At 41.2% G+C, this 21,481-nt stretch overlaps 1 long non-coding RNA gene across 1 annotated transcript in view; it reads left to right on the plus strand.

Moving 5' to 3' along the window:
- Positions 1-425: 425 nt before the first annotated feature.
- LOC148132125 (uncharacterized) overlaps positions 426-21,481 on the plus strand; it is a 41,984-nt gene continuing 20,928 nt past the window's right edge. The window contains exons 1-2 of the long non-coding RNA XR_015747615.1: positions 426-460; positions 779-915. This is a non-coding gene — a long non-coding RNA (uncharacterized LOC148132125). The remainder of the gene's footprint in view (positions 461-778; positions 916-21,481) is intronic.

Consider the following 21,481-nt stretch of genomic DNA (forward strand, 5'->3'; position numbering starts at 1 on the left):
GGGCAAGCCTCTAAAACAGGGGTGTCAAACTGGCGGTGAGCTGATGTGTCACATGCAGGCCACACCCACCCCACCTCCACAAAGGAGAAAAACATTGTGAAATGTCATGACAGCAATGTGATGCTGGAGTTTGACACCCATGCTCTAGAATATAAAGCTTGACAGCAAACTTCACTTCTCAATAGCACTGATGATGTTACCTAGTTTGGGTGATGAAATGTCTGCAAGAAAACAAGCAAGCTCAGAGACCCCTCATCTCAACCCTGTGCTACCAATATTTTCCTTTACTGGTTGCACAGCCCTCTATGTGCAGATTCCTAAGCTATCTTAGTTAACAGCTTGCTAAAAATAATCTGCCATGTCTGATAGGCCAAAGCCAAATTCATCGAATGAGAGGTCCAAGGAAAGTTGACAAACATGATCTACAATGATTGTATCCAGCATCTGGTAATCAAAGTTGGTAAGTTTAACACTGTTCTTTTATGAGCCACTGAACAGAATTATCTTCCTGAAATTTACATCATTTAAAAAATCTTCCATGCCAGTTGCCTTCCTAACATTTCAAGACTTGATACATTATGAATTGTTTTGTGCATCCTGAACTGCATGGCTATTTATGAGTATGAAAATTTTGATTCTTTTTCCCTGCTATTTATCATAATTGTATAAAACTGTTTGGTACTGCATATTGTTAAGAAAAAAGGACTAAGTTGTATAAGCTTCCTTCACAACTTGTTTGCTGTGTTAATGCAATGTCTGTTTCATTATCTTCTGTAAGACAGGCACAAGAGAATTCTACCAGAACCTGTTTAATTGTCAGAGTAAATGTACTTTTAATGATTGCGTAACTCTGTACCTTGTACTCTATACAGTGAGAAAGTAACATACAGACATTTAGAAGATGCAGCTTTTCAGGTAGGGAGCGATGGAAAGACTTTTAGTTGTTAATTACTGTATATTGGACTATAATAGAGCCAAGCTACATAAACTCCAACTTTTTGCTGACAGCTTAGTGTTCATCTGGATTTCTACAGCCCTGTTCTGGTAGCTCTAAGCTACAGATATTTAAAAAGGCAATCTTACTATAGTCAGAGCTGAATGTGCACTCATAGCTCTGAACTGGGGAGAAATTCTATTGAATAGAATAGAATGTATTTTTGAGAAGAAAACACATAAAATGCAGGTATGTCTTGGAACCATTCAGTCTACAAACTATAACATAAAAATGGCCAACACCTTGGGGATTTTGAAACCATCAAAGATTGGTGGTAATATTTATGTAATATTCATTGACTCAGCTCCTGATTTTATTGTCTCTACACCTTTGTATGGTTTTTTTTTTAATGAGTTACATATTTCAGTGGGTTATTTCTTTCTTTCTGAAATAATACTGACAATTCTACAAATTTGTATTCAATACAAATGCTTTTATGTCACTTCAATCAAGAGACCAATACTAGAGTATTATCCCCTAATAATTATCCTATTTGTTCTCCAGAAGAGCACAGTTGTTCGATCCTTATGATTTTGGGTCATATGGGGAAGACATTTCAGTTTTGCTGAGCTTCAGGCCTGTGTTTGGTTTCTGCCTTGCTTTCTGTCTTGTTGTTCTTGCTCATGTTAAGAGCAGAACATATTTACCAGAAGTGGTATTCAGCAGGTTCTGATCAGTTCTGGAGAACCGGTAATGGAAATTTTGAGTAGTTTGGAGAACCATCAAATACCACCTCTGACTGGAGATTTTACAGTATCCTTCCCCTGCCACACCCACCAAGCCACACCCACAGAACTGGTAGTAAAAACAATTTAATCTCACCATTGATATTTACATGCCCAAAGGAAATGAATTGTAAGATGATTCCCCCATCCCAAAGGCCAGAATTAGACAGAAAAAAACCCATTGCTTTTATTACTATTTTTTTACAGCTACATTATAGGTGGGATAGATTATATTTCCTTTCAGATAAATATAAGTTTATAGTAAAATAGATTTACCTCCTTTTTAATATGCCTACCATATTGTTCGCATTAAAAGATGTTGCGTCTTCTTTTTGTTTTGTTTAATGTCTACAAAGTGCACAATGTAGCTTCATCATTTATGCAGTGAATTTTTCCTAGTATGATCAGTTTCCTTGGCCAGATAAGCTTGCAATGATATCAAGTGTATTGGGAAACGTTAATGGGGACAAAGGTGAGGACAACGTGGGCTGCTACTCCAGATAGTATAGTTCTGAGCTTTAAAAAAACAAGCTTGATATCATCATATTCTGTAGGAATACAGACAAGTCTCTTTTCAGTTCCTAATGCAACAGACAGGAAGGCTAATTATCATACTCACAAATGGACACCTAACTATGTTACAAAAAACTGGCTTAGTGTCATTAGTATGTATGCTCTGAAAGTTATTCCAAGGTAAGTTGTTCTGCTCTTTCAGGAGCCAGTCAAAATGTGACATGACTGATCTATTAAAAGAATCTCATTGGAGAGATGGAGAAAACAGCTAGCCACAAAAATAAGGACATTTGGATTAGGATCAATTTTTTTTAATCCTGTTTATCTTGTTTATATTTTGCATCTCTTGAGCTGCTATTTTCTTACCAAGGCTGCATTTTTTCTACCATAGCAAACAAGAGCTTATAGAGGGTTTTTTTCCCCCAATCTTGGCAAGTGTGGACTTCAACACCCATAATTCCCCAGCCAGCAAGATTGAAAAAAAACTTAGAGGATGTTGAATAATGTGCCATGCTACTACAATAGGATCAAAGAAGTCCTGTCAAAGAATGAAGGAGAAGCCATTAGGGATAGTCTTTCTCTCTCTGATCATCAATTAATGAGATTTTCCGTTCTTGCTTGCATTTCTTCACATGTATCTGCTTCCCAGATCTGATATCGCTGGCATCCAATGAATTAAAAACCAAGCAGGGTTGAGTTACTTGCATGGGATAAAGAACCTACTTCCCTAGCAACTATTGTTGAGCAAAAGGTAAAGGGCCAGGAGAATTGGGGGGGGACACATTACTGGATCTGCTAAAATTTAACACAGGTACTGTAAGGATAAGAAACATTTGTACAATTTTACAATACAGCAAAATCCTCTCCCACTCACTGAAAGGAAGGAAAATTTACAACTGACTTAAATCATTAGTAAGCAATGAGGGGAAAAAAAGTAAATGTAAAAAAAAGATGGAATATTTCACCAATGCTCTTTGATTGGTAGCTCAAGCAAGCTTTCTGGAAGCATTCAAGGAGGGACTTAAATAGGAGCCCTTTTAGAGGAGAGGCCCAGCACTGGAGATGTTTCTTTGAAATGCAACTACTGCTCAGAAGACTAAATGAAATATCTGCTGTTATCTAAAACATGCATATGGGAATACCTAACACTGTGTGTGCAGGGGAAAATGCAGGCAATGTTACGAAGGACACTTTTAAAATGTAACGTTGTGACTGAGGTTATTTGCAGAAGCAAAGCTCAAACATTTAAAAATTAACTAATTAACTGGTTTGGGTCTTTAACTAGCATAAATAATAAAATAGACAATACAGAATCATTCATCACAAAATCAGGTGATTGTTAAAGGGGACTTATAATAAATGTTAATGAAATTGTAAAATGTTTAATCTGTAAAACTATAAAATAGGTGAGGGATACAATAAAATTTATAGTGTAAAATAACACTAGAGAACATATGAAGCTAGAAAACAGAAATAAGTGGAACTAGACATCTAAAACTTATAAGGTAAGTTTTTAAAATGAACTAAAATACCTTAAAATAATACTTAGTCAAATTAAAATAATATGCATTTTTAAATTACAGTTCTAAATGGCAAAGAAACTGAGATCAAAATAGGATTTCTAGCCCAATTGGTCAGTAGCTTTGGTTTGGCCATCCTCACATAAATTCAAGCACCCTATAAAGGAGATCTTCATGTATGAATGTTCTCTCTATAGAAAACATTCATACATGAAGAACTCCTGTATAGGGTGCTTGCATTCCTGTCAAAATGGCAGCCCACGGGCCAGATGCATCATGCATAGGCCACGCCCACCCCAGCTCCACAAAGGAGAAAAAAGTGTCACAAATAGGTCACAGGCTGACAACATGACACGATGACTTTGACACCCATGCTCTAGCACAACAAAGTGGATGGTACTGAAATAAACAAAATGAAGGGCCTTCTGTGTATTAGAGGCATGTAACATATTTAGCAGATATTATTGTGTATTTTCAGTTTCACTACTAGGAAGATTGGGGACTCCAACCAGTCAGACTGATGCTCCTTATCCATTATAGATTGCATTAGGAGAGTTCTTACTTGGTCCTATCCCATGGATCATAGGCAGTAGATGATCCAAGTAAAAAAAATAACTTTTTCAATAACTGCATTTTTTCTCACAAAGTTTGGCATCCATCTGCAAACATTACTAGAGATAATCTTAACCAGATTAACTCTAACCCTTGCCTCAGCTTTTATCACACCAGCCTACAAACATTATCTAGTACTTGAGACCAAACAAGTGACTGAAAGACAGACCTTTAAAAAATGTATAATCTCCAGAGAAGGAAAGTCAGAAAAAGAGCTTCACCACATTCCAAATTAAAGTTATACCAAAGATCCGGCTTCAAAGTTTGAGAATCATGGGGACATAATAGCTTCCTTTATTCCAAAAGAAGTTTAAACCGCAGCAGAAGTACTCTAACTGATCGTTCTGAGTTACAAATGTTCTATAAGCCTCCCATGACCAGAAGGAGAGAAAATCATCCCCAGATATTTGAAGTGTGGCACTTGTTCAATTAAATTTCCATTGATATGCCACCAGTAGATCTTTAGTCTCTTGGCAGTTACAACAGTTTTTGTTGTGAATCAATAAAAGTGAATAACCTAAATGCAAATTAGGGGTTGAAAACCTGTACACTTGATTGGTCCTTATACAACAACTTGGGATTGGGCCAGAACTAGTCCCTGATTGGCCACTTTTGGGACTATTCTTGTTGGTTAGTAGTTTGAACTTGTTGCACATTTTCATTGGTTAATAAGGCAGCAGCTAACCCTATAAAAGGGTTACTGCTGCCCATAGGTTGCTCTGTTATGTTCTATTACTTTATTAAAGAGTTGAAGTCACTGGTCAGATGTCTGGTCTCCGTTACTCTCCATACTTAACAATGGCGACGAGGATGGGATCCGGAGACCGAAGAGCTGACTAACCTACAGAGCAACTAACAGAGCACGTGGTCGAACACGCACCATCAACGGCAACATGGCCAGCGGTGCCGTACCACCCGCTCCATTCAACCCAGAAACCGAAGACTGGGAGGCCTACATGGATCGGTTCCAGATGTTTCTGGAGACCAACAATTTGAAAGATGCGACAACCGGCAAAAAGAGCTATCTTTCTAACTCATTGTGGGCCAACCGTGTTTAAAATGGCAAAGTCGCTGCCAAGCCAGCAGAGGTAAAAGAAATGGACTGGGACGTCCTCGAGCCGTTACTACGGGCTCACTATGCGCCCACCGTGCCAACCCTAGTAAGAAGACACGAATATTACCAGAGGGACCAACGGAAGGGCGAAAGCCTCGCCAATTACATCACGGACCTCCGGAACCTAGGAAGCCTCTGCGGGTTCGCAGACTTAGAAGAAGCCCTCCGGGACCGCCTGGTTCTGGGCCTAGAAGACGGCGCGATCCAGAGCAAAATTATGGCTAAGGGGGACATCAGCCTCACCGATGCCCTTAAAGAAGCCTCGGCAGCGGAGGCGACCAAGAAGTCGGCAGCCCAAATGCGCCGCACCAATGCACCGTTACGTAAACTCGCCACTGATACCTCGCCTCGCTCGGAGAGACACCTGGTATCAACTCACCACGAAGACCTAGAGTCCCGTCCGACAGCGATGAGGAAGAGGTCAACCGACTTCGAACGGAGAGAGACCAGTCCACACAACACTCATTGCGACCGTGTGCCAGCTGTGGAGCCAATCACCCACGATCCGGCTGCAAATTCCTCGACGCACTCTGCCGTCATTGCGGGAAACGAGGTCACATCACAAAGGTTTGCAGAAGCAAACAGAACTCCAAACCCCGACAGGCCGAATACCAGTCTTCAGGATTCTTCGCACACACCGAGAAAAATTGAACCACTCCTACAGAAACAAACCATCCACCACTTCCACCAGGCGTGAAGAAACCCGCGGGAAGAGACCCACCAAACAATCACCATAGGTCACGCTACATCCCTTGATGCCGGGAAAATCCGAGTAAAGGTCGCCATCGAAAACAAACCTTGTGTGATGGAGGTAGACTCGGGATCTTCCCTCTCGATGGTATCGTGGAAAACGCTCCAACAGCTCATTCCCACGATCCGCCGCCAAGACCTTAACCCTCAAAGGATTGTACTCAAAGACTATCAGGGTAACAGAATTCCCGTTGTCGGGTCCCGCAAATTCCAGGTCTCATTCAAACACCGCACCATCGCACTACCACTAACGGTCGTGGATCGAGACAGGCCTAGTCTTCTAGGCCTTCAATGGTTCAGGCCACTCGGAATCACTGTAGCCGGAGTCCACAAGGCTGAGAGCGTCAATTGGGAGGAAGCACTCGTGCAAGAATTCCAAGATGTTTTCGCGAACGGACTAGGCAAGTATAAGGGGACCCCAATCTCGTTTAACTTGAACCCTGAGATAGCACCCATCCGCCTTAAGCCGCGTCGGGTGCCGTTCGCCTTGAAGCCTAAAATCGACGAACAACTCGATAAACTAATAGCGCAGGGCGTACTGGAACCCACCGACCACGCCCGTTGGGAAACCCCGATAGTGACGCCTATCAAGCCTGATGGGTCCCTAAGAATTTGCGGAGACTACCGGGCCACATTAAACCACGCACTGCAGCAAAGTGCTTATCCAGTACTGGTAGTGCAACATTTACTCCATTCCCTGGGCGGCGGAAAGTTTTCGCCAAACTAGATCTAGCCCAGGCATATCAACAATTGCCTGTAGACCCAACCACAGCCGAGGCGCAAGCGATCGTAACACATAGGGCGCATTTAAATGCAACCGGCTCCAATTTGGGGTAAGCGTGCCCTGGAATCTTCCAGAGTTTAATGGAAAGGTTGTTACAAGGGATAAAAGGCGTTGTCCCCTATTTCGACAATGTACTCATCGCCGCACCTAACAAAGATATCCTAGAAAAACGACTCAGAGAGGTTTTACGAAGGTTCCAAAATGCAGGCCTCAGAGTAAAAAAAGATAAATGCCAGTTATGTACCGAAAAGTAGAATTTTGGGGATATCTCCTGGACAGCCAAGGAATTCATCCCACCGAAGACAAATTACGAGCAATTAAAAGGCACCCACTCCAAGGAACAAGGCAGACCTACAGGCGTTCCTTGGACTTATCAATTTCTATAATGTGTTTTACCCCACAAAGCAACAGTAGCTGAACCATTGCATAGACTATTAGACAAAAAGCAACGTGGGTTTGGGGGCAACAGGAACAACATGCTTTCCAACAAGTAAAGAAATTGCTAACTTCTGATTCAGTACTTATGCAGTACAACGAGACTCTGCCGCTCACTATCACGCGTGATGCATCACCTTTGGGGTTGGGGCAATTCTGGCCCACGTGTTACCAACGGAGCGGAGGCCCCCATCGCGTTTTTTTCGCGAACCTTAGCTAAAGCTGAACGAAATTATAGTCAGCTGGACAAAGAAGCTTTAGCTATTGTTGCTGCAGTTAAAAGATTTCATGAATATGTTTATGGCCGTGCGTTTACAATAATCACTGATCATAAACCGCTACTGGGGATCATTGCGGGTAATAAACCAACCCGTATATATTGTCCCCCAGAATGACCCGTTGGTCTGAATTCCTGGCGGCCTACAACTACACTTTGCAACACCGCCCGGGAAATCGATTCTCCACGCCGATGCATTGAGCAGAACACCGCTCCCAGACGCTGTTGTGGATCCAGCCCCAACCCTCTCAACACTACAGATCAAAGCTCTACATGCACCACCCTTGACGGCTAGAGACATTGCTTTTGAAACGAAGCGTGACCCAGTTCTGCAACACATATTACGCTGGGTTGAACGGGGTGGCCGACGGACCAAATAGCACCTGAATGGGCGCCTTTCAAAGCCCGCCAAACCGAGCTGTTTTCCCAAAAAGGCTGTATCTTGTGGGGCGATCGAGTCGTAATCCCTGGCAAATTGCAACAGACTGTTTTGGCGGTATTGCATGAGGGACATCCGGGTATTGTGCGGATGAAATCACTCGCACGCAGCTATGCTTGGTGGCCAGGAATCAACAAAAGAATCGAGGCCTGGGTCGCTACTTGCCAACGTTGCCAGGACGTCAGCAACGCCCCACCTAAAGCAAGCCCAACCGAATGGGAAACACCGAGGGACCGTGGTCCCGTATTCATATTGACTTTGTGGGGCCTACCAAAGGTCACACTTTCCTGATTACTGTCGACGCCTATTCTAACTGGCTCGAGATTTATCGAATGCACACAACTACAACAGACTCAGTTATTAATAAATTAAACAGACTATTTGCCACACACGGGTTTCTGGACGTGTTGGTCTCGGACAACGGCCCACAGTTCACTGCATTGCCCTTTGAACAATATCTTGCTGATCGGGCATCCGCCATGCGCTAACCTCGCCCGCGCACCCTGCGGCGAATGGACGTGCAGAACGCATGGTACAATTTGTAAAAAGACCCTTCACAAAATGGAATTTGGCAACATTGACGAAAATCAATCGAATTCTCTTGTTGCAGCACATCACGCCCCACAGCGTAACCAACAAAACACCCGCTGAACTTCTTATGGGGCGGAAAATACGATCACACCTTGACCGGCTCCACCCGCTTCGCACCGGAAAAACCTTTCGGCTCCAGCAGCAAATGCCGGGAATTTAAGGTAGGCGATTTAATCTTTGCCAAAAACTTTTCCGGCGACCCGTTATGGATACCCGCAACCGTTACCCACCTCACGGGCCTAGATCTTACCGCCTGCTAACAGACGATGGGAGGGTGTGGAAACGCCACATAGACCAGCTCCGATCGAGATTACCACCCAGCGGCCATGACTTCCCGGTTCACCAACTCAAGGGGAGGAAGTATCGAGGGAATTGACTTTGATACAACTAATAGCAGGTCAGCGGGAGCCCTACAGCCCAGCGAAGCACCGGGCGTGAAGCGGGGAGGGAGTTGACGTTTTCAGGGAACTTTAATACGGGGAAAACGAACTGCAAAACCCGAAGAAACACGGAGTAGCAGAGACAACCACAGTGAATGCAGCACGGAATCGCCGTGCAGCGAAATAGAATTTAACAAAGGTCATCCAAACGCTCCACCGGAACCGGACATTAGACAAAACCCAGTGGAGCCTCGGAAATCATCCAGGCAGACCAAACGGCCTGCCTATCTTGAGATTTTATTACAGCTCCCCTCAAACGGAACCCAAGGGGAGGGTGTTGTGAATCAATAAAAGTGAATAACCTAAATGCAAATTAGGGGTTGAAAACCTGTACACTTGATTGGTCCTTATACAACAACTTGGGATTGGGCCAGAACTAGTCCCTGATTGGCCACTTTTGGGACTATTCTTATTGGTTAGTAGTTTGAACTTGTTGCACATTTTCATTGATTAATAAGGTAGCAGCTAACCCTATAAAAGGGTTACTGCTGCCCATAGGGTTGCTCTGTTATGTTCTATTACTTTATTAAAGAGTTGAAGTCACTGGTCAGATGTCTGGTCTCCGTTACTCTCCATACTTAACAGTTTTAGTCTTTTTATTATTTATCTCCAGCTGATTCTCTTTGCTGTACTTAATGAGGACCCCCCCAAGGCTCTTCTGGGTCCTATGGGGATACTAGAAGTAAGTACCACATTGCCTGTGTAGACTAAACTGGGAATATGTTCCTACTAATTTAGAGTTGTGGAAATTCAAATTATTCAGATTGTTCATTTCATCATTTAAATAAAAATTAAATCAAAGTAAATCAAAGATACAACCTTCTCCAACAACTTTCCGGGCTACAGTAAGTGTTTAATAAGTGCCCTTGAAGACTGCATATGATTTTCAGGGAAGAACCACAATGTAAGTTGTGCTTAATACAACCCCACCCCCCATAAATATTGTTCAGGAAATAAAATCAAATGCTGCTTTCATATCTGTAAAAGCTGCATATAAGGAAACACATATTCTTAAGATAAAATCTCAAATACAATAATGGCTAATAAAGGGAGTGACCCTCCCTAAAATCAGTCTGTCTCTCTTCAACAATATGTACTTGTTCAAGTCAGTCCCTCTATTTCCAGCATAAATGCCTAGCATATAATATACTCAGTGGTGGGATTCAAATTTTTTTTACTACCGGTTCTGTGGCGTGGCTTGATGGGCGTGGCAGGGGAAGGATACTACAAAATCTCCATTCCCTCCCCACCCACTAACTTGCTTTCCAGCTCCATTCTCCTGTGCAGGGCAACCAAAGAAGACCCAGCTGATCAACTGGGACTCAGGAGACAGAGAATAGATGGGGGCAGGGCCAGTCAGAGGTGGTATTTGCCGGTTCTCCGAACTACTCAAAATTTCCGCTACCGGTTCTCCAGAACTGGTCAGAACCTGCTGAATACCACCTCTAAATTTACTGTATCTTTACATACTGACAAATTAAGGATCGAGGATTGTTAATCTCCAAACCTTGAGTATTTGGTTGTATCAATATATATTAATAAGTATAATATTATAGCATTATGTTTACCAATTTTGGTAATATTGTTTCCAGGAACATTCCACGGCCTCAAATCAAACCTCAACTGCTTTCATTGCCAGCCAATTAAATTGAATAAATCTAAATCCAGTTCAAGATTTCCATTATTATTCTTACAAAATTTACAAAAAGATCTGTCTTAGGCCTCTGGCAAAACACAACTATCCAACTGCTTTCAGCTATAGTTCAGGAGATCTGAATCCATGTTATTCTCATTGCCTGAATGAGGTATGACATTCATACCTCCTGTCTTACATTGAAATAATTGCTTATATGTTGTCTACTTTTGCTTAAGAATGTTCCATGTAATCATTATTCATACGTTCATTTTATATGCATTCTAACTGATAGGTTTGGTGGGGGGAATACATTTGGAATCAAATCATAATTTGAAGTGACACTAACGCCAATATGAGTTAAAAATACCTGTACCAAATAGCATGGCCTACATCTTTAAAAGATACTAAGGAGGTTATTGATTTCCTGTGGAGTGTCTTCCCCAATCCTTGCCTTAAGAACACAGAGGAGAGTAACTGTTCTCTCAGAAATGAATCTGTGTCATTCCTGATTGAGCTGGTTGAAGGAATTTCTTATTTTGTTGTCTTGCTGACTTAGGAGTAATAAACTCAACAGAGGTCCACTAGCTCTCATAGTTAAGTTCAGCTTCATTCTGAAATGCTCCATATCCAAAAAAGCAATAACAAAATAGTGAAGCGCAGTGTGGTCAGTAGCATATGGAACACACTAACATTATTTTAAATGTAATGTGGAGCCTCGAAACGTCCATATTGATACCTTAAACTGTGTTCCTTAAGGATTTGACAACCAGTGCAGAGCTTTCAGTATAAATATACTCCAGCTGCCATGTTTTTTCACTGGGTTTGCAATTTCCAAATACTTTTCAGAATTAAAAGAAGTGGGGGGGAAGCACATTGCAGGAGTTAAGATGCATTGTAAACTATGCCTGGAAATGTGATTCAGAAAGTGTTGTAGTTAATACACAAGCTGCATTTGTGCAAATGTTTCCCTCACCATAGCTACCCTCTCTATACAGCCATTGACAGCTGGGGTCAAAAAGCGCACACACACACACTGCAGACCAGCTGTTTCTAGGGATGTGCAGCCACTTCCAAAACTGGCTTTGTGTCAGTCCCTAAGTCCCACTTCTCCAATATACTTATACATATTTCATCTTGTTCTCTCTCATGCAGCTTATTACTGAGATTAATCAACACTCACGGGAACTGATGGTTTTCTTGGGATTAGATGGTAGGGGGCAATAAAGCTTAGTCTCATCAGCATACTGATAGTGGCCTACTCCAAAGAACCTCCCTCAGCACTTTCATGTAGATGTTAAAACAGGACAAGAGAATATAAAACCTTGTGGGATATTACATACCATCAATGATTTAGCTTTCAAGCAATAATCCCAGCACCATTTTTCCTTCTCTTTGTTGTTCTTTTTTTTAAAAAAAAAATTGTTTTAAGAAGTTAAACAAAATTCAAAATGCAAATTTAAACGAACCCTGAAGCAAATTCTTAGCCTCCAAATTAAAAAAATAAAATCAAACAGGGGATATAACACAACAAAATCCCCAGCATCATCTCACAATCCATCTTCTGCCTACAGAGTTAGATGTATAAATAATTTATACTCCTAAAAGGTTAAGAATTGCAAGCCTGAAGAAACAGACAAAAACAGGGAGCTATAAAATAAACAAGAAGAGAACCACAGATAGTTTTGCAGTCTGCTGGCAAACTTTACAGCAACGAGATCAGGGCAAGGAAGACCTGGTTCTGGACACCACCAACGCTTATAGGTGTGCATTCCACCATTAAAAAAAAAACATGCTCCAATGCAAGCATGCAAGGTCAAGACCACAAACATAGGTTTTCACCCCATAGGATAGGACTGTAATGTGGGGGGAGGGAACCAACTTGTTTTCCAAAGCACCTGAAAGCAGGACAAAAAACAATGGATGGAAACTAATCAAGAAGAGAAGCAACCTGGAATTAAGGAGAAACTTTCTAACCATTAACCAGTGGGACAGCTTGCCTTCAGAAGTTGTGGGTGCTTCATCACTGGAGGTTTTTAAGAAGAGTCTAGACAGTCACTTGTCTGAAATGGTGTAGGACACGGGTGTCAAACTTGCTGAGTCATGTTGCCATCATGTGACGTTTCATGATGTTTTTCCCATTCACGGAGCTGGGATGGGCATGGCCTGCACATGATGCATCCAGCCTGCGGGCTGCCAGTTTGACACCCCTGGTGTAAGGTCTCCTTCTTGAGTAGGGGGTTGGACTAGAAGATCTACAAGGTCCTTCCAGCTCTATTCTGTACAATTAGCACAGCCCCTCCCCAAGGCTGTGTGCTTTCTGCACTTCTCTTCACCAATGACTGCCTCTCAAATGATCCATCTGTTAAAATACTGAAGTTTGCAGATGATACAACAGTGATTGGTCTCATTCGAGACAATGACGAATCTGCATACAAACAGGAGGTTGTACAACTTGTTTTGTGATGCAACCAGAACAATCTGGAACTGAACACACTCAAAACCGTAGAAATGGTGGTAGACTTTAGAAGAAACCCTCCCATACTACCACCTCTTACAATACTAGACAACACAGTATCATCAGTAGAGACCTTCAAATTTCTAGGTTCTACTATATCACATGACCTAAAATGGTCACCTCAAAAATATCATCAAAAAAGCACAACAAATAATGTTCTTTCTGTGCCAACTCAGAAAGCTCAAACTGCCCAAGGAGCTGCTGATACAGTTCTACAGAGGAATTATTGAGTCTATCATCTGCACCTCTATAACTGTCTGGTTTGGTTCTGCAACCCAACAGGACAGACACAGACTTCAGAGGATAATTAGGACTGCAGAAAAAACAATTACTACCCACCTGCCTTCAATCAAGGGCCTATATACTGTACAAGTCAAAAAGAGGGTGTGAAAATATTTACAGACCCCTCACATCCCAGACATAAACTGTTTCAACTCCTACACTGCACACCAGAACAACTGGACACCGTTCCTGTCCTATTTTTTCTTTTTCTTATATGTACCCATTTCATATATCCATAACTATGTTTATACTTATACCTGTTATCTTATAATTGCTTGACAAAATAAATAAATAAAATAAATAAATAAATAAACAAGGACAGTTTTTTCCCAAAAGCCATCACTCTGCTAAACAAATAATTCCCTCAACACTGTTCAACTATTACAAAGTCTGCACTAATGTTACTGATCTTCTCATCACTCCTTATTACCCATCCCCTCCCACTTGTGACTGTATGACTGTAACTTTGTCGCTTGTATCTTTACAATCTACATTGACTGTTTCCTAGAATGATTTGATTGCTTATTGTACCCTATGACTATTAAGTGTTGTACCTTATGATTCTTGACTCTTGATGAATGTATTTTTTCTTTTATATATACTGAGAACATTTGCACCAAGACAAATTCTTTGTGTGTCCAATCACACTTGGCCAGTAAAGAATTCCATTCTATTCTATCTATTCTATTCTGATTGACTGATTGATTGCTGGAATTTTGCCTTATATGTCAAAATATACTTTTCCCCATTACTTGTAAAAATTATCTGGGTTTTAAGCTAATTTCCCCCTTCCTGATTCCTAGATGATCTGACAGTTTTATCTTCCTTCAGGTCAGCTTCACCTTCCAGTAATGTTAGCAGTTAAGGGAAGCTTTCATGTTGAGGAACAAATATTCAGTAAATGTTCACATCAGATTAACAGTACCCTTTAAGAAGCTAATTTGCCAGCCATAGCACTACAGGTACCAGCTTCTTTGCTAGCTCTCGTTTTTAACTATGACTCAAGGATAAGATCTGTTGGGGAAAAATGCAAAAATGCTTCTGCCATCTTTTTAAAGCAGATATTGCCATTTTGCCTTTAAGAAAAGCTTCAGAGTTTTGAATCTCTATAAGTAGTTCACCTATCAATCCATTATTGAAATCAGCTTTTTTAGTGAATAGAATTTTATTTCTGGAAGCTGCTTTGAGGAGAATATTGTTAACCTAAAAGGTATCTGTATAAATTATACTGCTGCCATTTTGGAGCAAATGTACTAAAACATTCTCTTAAAGGAATGGGGACACTCTAGCCTTCAGCAGAAGAAATGTCCAGTACAAAGAGATGGGGTAAAAGAGTAAAGATGCAGGCCAGGATGATGTGATCAAACTTCCACCTGTTGTGCATTTGTATCCCACAAACAATACATATGAAAGTTGACTAGATGACTTGGGGCCAGTCACTCTCAATCCAACCCAACTCAGATGGTTGTTATGGAGAAAAAGGGGGAAGGAAGGAAGGAAGGTTTAGATTGTACCAAATCCTAGGTCCAAGCTTAGAAAAGAGAAGACAGAGAAAAGGATGAGGAAGGAACACTCAAATAAGCAGAGGACATCATCTATCTTGTTATAAACAAATAAAAACTATTTAATAAAACTTGTCAACCTTACTAGAAAAGCAGGCTCGTAATCCTGCACTTTTGATTGGCCCATGGATAGCGAGCTGGGATTGGTCCTTACGGAGCAACCTGATTGGCTATTAGCTGAACGTCTCTCATTGGGTACAATTTAAACGTCTTAACGCAAGTCATTGGTTAACGGGTCAGCAGCCAGCTCTATAAAAGAGCTGCTGCTGCCCAGGGTTTTTGCTCTGTTTCTTAATCGTTAATAAAGAGTTGAAGTTCACTGTTCACTGCCTCGTCTCCATTCCTTGCGCCCATGCTCAGAACATAACATATCTCCAGTCTTCAACACAGTCCTTTCAACAGTTCCAAGAAGACTCCACCCCCGTTTGCACTACTCAGGTGATCCTGACTACACAGATAAACATCCAGGTGGCCTCAATGTCTCTCTAAAACATGGGTATCAGACTCACTACGTCACATTGCCATCATGTGATGTATCACAATGTTTTTCCCTTCACTGAGCTGGGGTGGGTGGGGTCTGTGCATGATGCATCCAGACCAGGGGGCACCAGTTTGACACCCCTGTTCTAAAAAGAATGCAAATGACCAGTTGTCTGCGAGGAGTATAAATCCTTCCATTCCCCACCATCCAGTCAGAGATGAAGAAGCTTTTTGGATGAGAAGCTAAACATCTCCAAAATTAAAAATGAGAAAGTCCAGTTGCCTCTTGAAAAAGCACCTTTGGGACAACCATTACCTGGATGACAGAGAATCTCTATAGACAAGCAGAGAACCAGGACTGTTAGCTTCCATTCCATTACTGATGACCTCAGAAGCAAGCCTCTCATTTATTTTACTGCAGCAAAATTTTACTCCAATATTGTAGCTGCCAATCTGCTCACTCTCCGTTCTGCAATCTGAGCAGGCCTTTCTGGTAGTATTAACATTTTTTGTACATCATATTCTTCTAAAGAGGGGAAATAATCAGGATTTTTATTATTCAATTTCTATAGCCATCCATCTCAACCAATAATTCTGGTTTTACATCAACAACAGAGCAGGCTTTAACTCAGAGTTAGCTGAAGCACATATACATTTAAGTTTTCAGTTCCTGCAAGAAAGTTTGATATATCACATGGAACCACTTTGTCTGTGCTTTCAAGGAGAATTTGAAATGCTATGGAAGCTTCCCATCTTGAAGATAGACTATATACAATGCGCAGAGACTGTGTTCCATGAAATGAGTAACATACCAAGGAGAAGCTTAACTTGGTTTGACTCCATCAGTTTTGGTCTTTTACAAAGGCTGCCAAGATCAACAGAAACTCTGCATTTGAGGGGAAAGAATTATGAGCTAAGTAAACATTCCCTCAGTTTCTCAGCAGATGCAGTAATTTGCTACTTACAAAGCCAAGCTTTTTACTCTGTAAATCTCCAAGTTCTTCTTTTAAAAAATACCAAAAAAACACTTGATTTTCTCTGTCTGCCAAAGAAAAACTGAACAGGTCTTTTGACCTTAACCTTTCAGAACATGAAACACATGTTACTTTAACCAGAGAGAGATGTACGGTTCGAAGATTAAATAGTGTTCATAAGGCATGAAGGATGTTCAAAATGTAAGGGCAAAATGCTTGTTTGTCTGCTGTAGTAGCCCCACTTCTGACACTTGCCTATTTTTGTCACTCTCCCTCTATTAGTTGATGCTAATGAGTGACATACTTCTCTTCCTCCTTTGAAAAGTGTCACCTGCTAATTTCTGTAAGTCAAGCATAGTAGCTACACAGAGCAGAATTTTTCAGGTAAGCTAAAAGCCTTACAAAATAGATAGGCAATGCATGGTTCCTCATATATTGCTGATTTCCTGTTCTCATGAGCCAATACCAGCAGAGCTAGAGTTGCAGCCTAACAATATTTGATGGCCCGGTGTTGCCAATTCTTGCTTTAAAGGAACAATACACAAAGATGAATGGTTCCTGCTGCTAAAGCAGCCATTCACTTGACTTCTTTTTCTGGTTAAGAAAAATGACCTTGTGGGAGTTTAGATCAGAGCTCCAAACAAGGGGAGAAAAGGAAGTCTTGTGCAATTATATCCTTAGGACTTTCTTACAACTGGGTAGCAGAGATAGTCCTTGTTTAATATGGGTTTATTCAGTGACTGTTCAAAATTATGATGGTGCTGAATGAATTACAGACTCTTTGTACTTGTAGCTATTTGCCACACTATGATATGATCACATGATTGGTTGTTTGGCAACCAGCTCCCAATGTTTCAGTGGCCCCATATCATGTAATCGCCATTTGCCACATTCATGGGCAGCTTCTGACAAGCAAAGTCAATGAGGAAGCTGCCCATAAATTGCAAATGGTTATCATATGACCACAGGGTGCTGCAGCCATGCAAGATTCACTTAACGATGGCAGTTGGGACTGCTGGAACTGCTCTCATAAGTTGACATGATCTCATGAAATTGCACTATATGACTGTGTCTCTTAGCGATGGAGCTCCTGGTCACAATTACTGTCAGTTAGTGAGGACTACCTGTAGTGAGATCTGATGAATTCCAAAGTTAGACGAAACAACAGTAGATTATCACGAAGAGATCACCTTTTCTCATATTAATGAATGTAAAAGCTCTCAAAAGAGCCAAAGAGAAGGGATTCCAATCCTAACATAGAGGCAGATTGATATTGGGGTGAAGAAGTTCTTCAAGGAACTTGGTCTCAAGCTTAAATTGCCTTAAAATACTGGGAAAGATTTTGGCTTGGACTTGGAAATGCCCTGATAACTAAGGCAGTCTAGAGATCACATATTCCAATTGCCTCTCCTCTATCAATGTTCAGTCAGCAGCATGTTGCAGCAGGAGGAGCTAAAAATGTAACCTGGAAACATAGGTGTCCTTGCATGGGATGGGGTTAACAAATCAGCGAGATGATGACAGTGCATTGTGTTGCAAGTTTTCCCCCTTTTGTATGTCATAATACACATGTTCAAAAGGAATCCTCCATTCTGAAGCACCATCCACCATGTTACTGATTTTAACTCCTCTCTGATCATGCCTGTGCTACAGATAACTATAGATTATATATAAGATCCATTCCCTTATTAATAGCACAGATGAAGAGTGTGCTCCAAAAATAGATGCAAGTGCAAGCTTTGCACCAACAACAGAAAATGCAGAGATGTTAAAACAAAATCTCTTTCAAAGATATATTGCCTCTAAATAGGATGACTGGTTTTGTTATACCAAAGGACGGGGTCCCCAAACTTGGCAACTTTCAGACTTGTGGACTTCAACTCCCAGAATTCTCCAGCCAGCTATGCTGGCTGGGGATTTCTGGGAGTTGAAGTCCACAAATCTTAAGGTTGCCAAGTTTGGAGACATCTGCCAAAGGAGGTCACCTAAATATGTTGCATTTGATCTTTCATGTTGGGGTTGTCTTAAGATAACTATTGCAACCTGCAGGTGGCAGACAGATATCATGTGATAATAGCATGATTCATTACAAGGCTTGGTCTCATCCACACTGTGATTCAGTTCTTCTTTTATTAGGAGTCAGCTTTTCAGAAAACTACCTTTTCAGGTACTCATGGAGCAGTGCAAGGCAATGCTTGGTTTACACACCCCATTTTCTGTCAGCAACAGAGAGTTTTCTACAGTGACCCCATTTTACAACTCACTTTCCTTCACCCCTGTGAAACTCTCTGCGGGGATATATTGCAACTAAGTACCCCATCCAAGGTTTTTCCTGCCTCCTTTTCCTAACATAGCAGTTATCTTGCTGTCCCTTCTCTTCAGGGCAGTTAAAGACTTACAAAGTTGTTAAGCCTTCCCCAAACTGGACCCTTCCCTTTGCCCTAGACTCCAATCCACATAGTCTCAACCCTTTGTGTGATGACCCGGGGTGTGGCATAAAGGCAACACAATCAAATAATCAATCCCTTTATTATCTCCAACTTTGCCCCCAATGTCTAGGTTACCTTCTGGCTGGAGAAAAACTCTCCCAGGAACAGCCTTTGACTGCAGAAAATTAAGTCCAGAAGAAGGTCATCAACACAAATTGTAATTTTCAGTACAAACAAGCCAAACTGAAGTAATTAGTTTGGCAGGGCAGGAGCAAGAATTTCAGAGTTGAAGGCATGGCAAAACTCACACAGTTGGGAAGATGTCAGGAACACATATAAGCCATGAGAGCACAAGATAACGTCACATTTGCTCCCAGCAGCATGTCGCACACAGTCTGCCTTTTTTATAAACTATCTTCCCAGCTGTGGTTAATGAAGGGAAACAGGCCCTTTCCTCCTCCGTAAGCCACGCAACCCAACCCACGTTGCTCTCTTCTCTGTTCTTCCCTGAGTGCCCTGGGATGAAGTGGGGGTGGGCCTGGGTCTTCCTCTGAACTGTCTCTCCCTTGTTCTGCCTCTTCCCTGCTCTGCCCAGCCAGACTTTGCCCTTCCCCAGTTTCCTCCACAGCCAACGGAGCCACACTCTCACTCCCTGTCAGCTGATCGGCTTCCTCCTTAGATTCAGACTCAGATGGGGCATGACACTTTGGGATAACATCAAGTTGGGAAAGAACACGTGTCTTTCATCTATCCATACATTTTATGTATACACCAAAAGTTGTCTGCCCTAAAGAAATTCAGGAAGCTTGATTTTTTGGGGGGGGCGGGGGGGGTCGTAATGCTAGGAGAAGCCACATCAGTAGTTTCTCATCACAGTATACAATCCAAACAGTTCTGTGACAGTCTTATCTGTCTTCTCCTGTTTCCTGCCTTCTGTCCTCCCTTCAAGTTAGACAATTAGTGACTCGGCATAATCAAATCTTTATTGGCTGTTGATAGGGAGATTTTTTTTAGGCCTCTGTATGTATAGTACATAGTGTCCCATATTGTCCTTTCTTGACTTTTGGAATATATTCCTATTGGATGAAACTGATTTTCATATTTTCAATTGACTTCCTAATTTTTTATTAAGAAGTGCCTGTAGAACCTGCTAGCTCAGACCTGTCAAACTGGCAGCCCATGGGCAGATGCGTCATGTGCAGGCCATGCCCACCCCAATTCCACAAAGGCAAAAAACTTCGTGATTCATCATATGTCATGTGACAAAATCAAGTTTGACACCTGTGTTCTAGCTGATAGATTGAGGCACACTATCATTCTTCCTTCATGAGTCATACTCACACCACATATAATATTGAACATATTGGTTAAGGTTGTCTAAAATCTAAAGAAGAATATCATTATTAAAGTGTAGCTATTAATCTTATAAATACCACCCAAAGCTTTATCTCTACTTAGCTCCAAAATAGCTGCTTGCATTTTGTTTTGAGCAGTAGAATCTTTTGATTTGTTTTTGAAAGACTTTCAAATGCTTTTGAGTCTGATATGATTTTCCTGTCATAATTAGCACTCACAAATGCACCTGCAGAATCAAAACTAACCATCTTTAGATTATTGGCCTAGATAGCTTCTTGATCTTATAAAACCCAAATCAGTGGGCAGGTTTTAAAGAAAAAAAACTATATATTAATTAGATATGACTCCTTTAAAAGTATTCCCATTGGTGAAACCTAAGAACCAAAACAGGAAAAACAGGGTGGATAACTTAATCCTTCCTGAAGTTCCTATTTTATTCAGTGATTAGACTTTCTAGCTCGATAGATGAGTCATAATCTAGCAATGGGGGACACCAGTTTGCCTAAGTCAAAGAACATTATATAATGCTGATAACAATAGCCATGGCGATGAATCCAGGCATTTCCTATTTAAGAGCTGACCGTATACACCATAAGGGTATGTCTCGTCTTTTAGCAGCTGCAAAGAATCTCTGGGCAGAAATCCTGCAGAGATCAGCATGCTAGCAAAGCATTGTTTCTGTCTAACTCTGTGGTCGGGTTCCCCTCCTCCCATAATCCCTTGAATATTGTGCCAAATGGAAACATAAAGTGGTGTCCCAGTAACCATGCTTAGCAGACAGAGAATCACAACCAAATGGGAAGACTAAGGAACCAGAGGACGGGGTTGAATCAAGTACTTTGAAATTTAAAAAAATTCCTGGATGATTTTTTCAAATGGAATAACTAACAGTGTATTATTCACCTTCAAATACTAAGTAAATATAGGTAATGACTATTTAATGTCCATGAAGTTTTTTTTTTAAAACAAACCTCCTTTGTCTAACAAAAAGAGCATGTATATTATGATGCATACTCAGCGGAATCTCAAGCTTTACAAAAATAAATCAAATGT

Source organism: Notechis scutatus, chromosome 2 (genome assembly GCF_049901735.1).
Source record: "Notechis scutatus isolate UNSWTSFEM ecotype Mainland chromosome 2, rNotScu1.2, whole genome shotgun sequence".
In the NCBI taxonomy this organism is placed as follows: Eukaryota; Metazoa; Chordata; class Lepidosauria; order Squamata; family Elapidae; genus Notechis; species Notechis scutatus.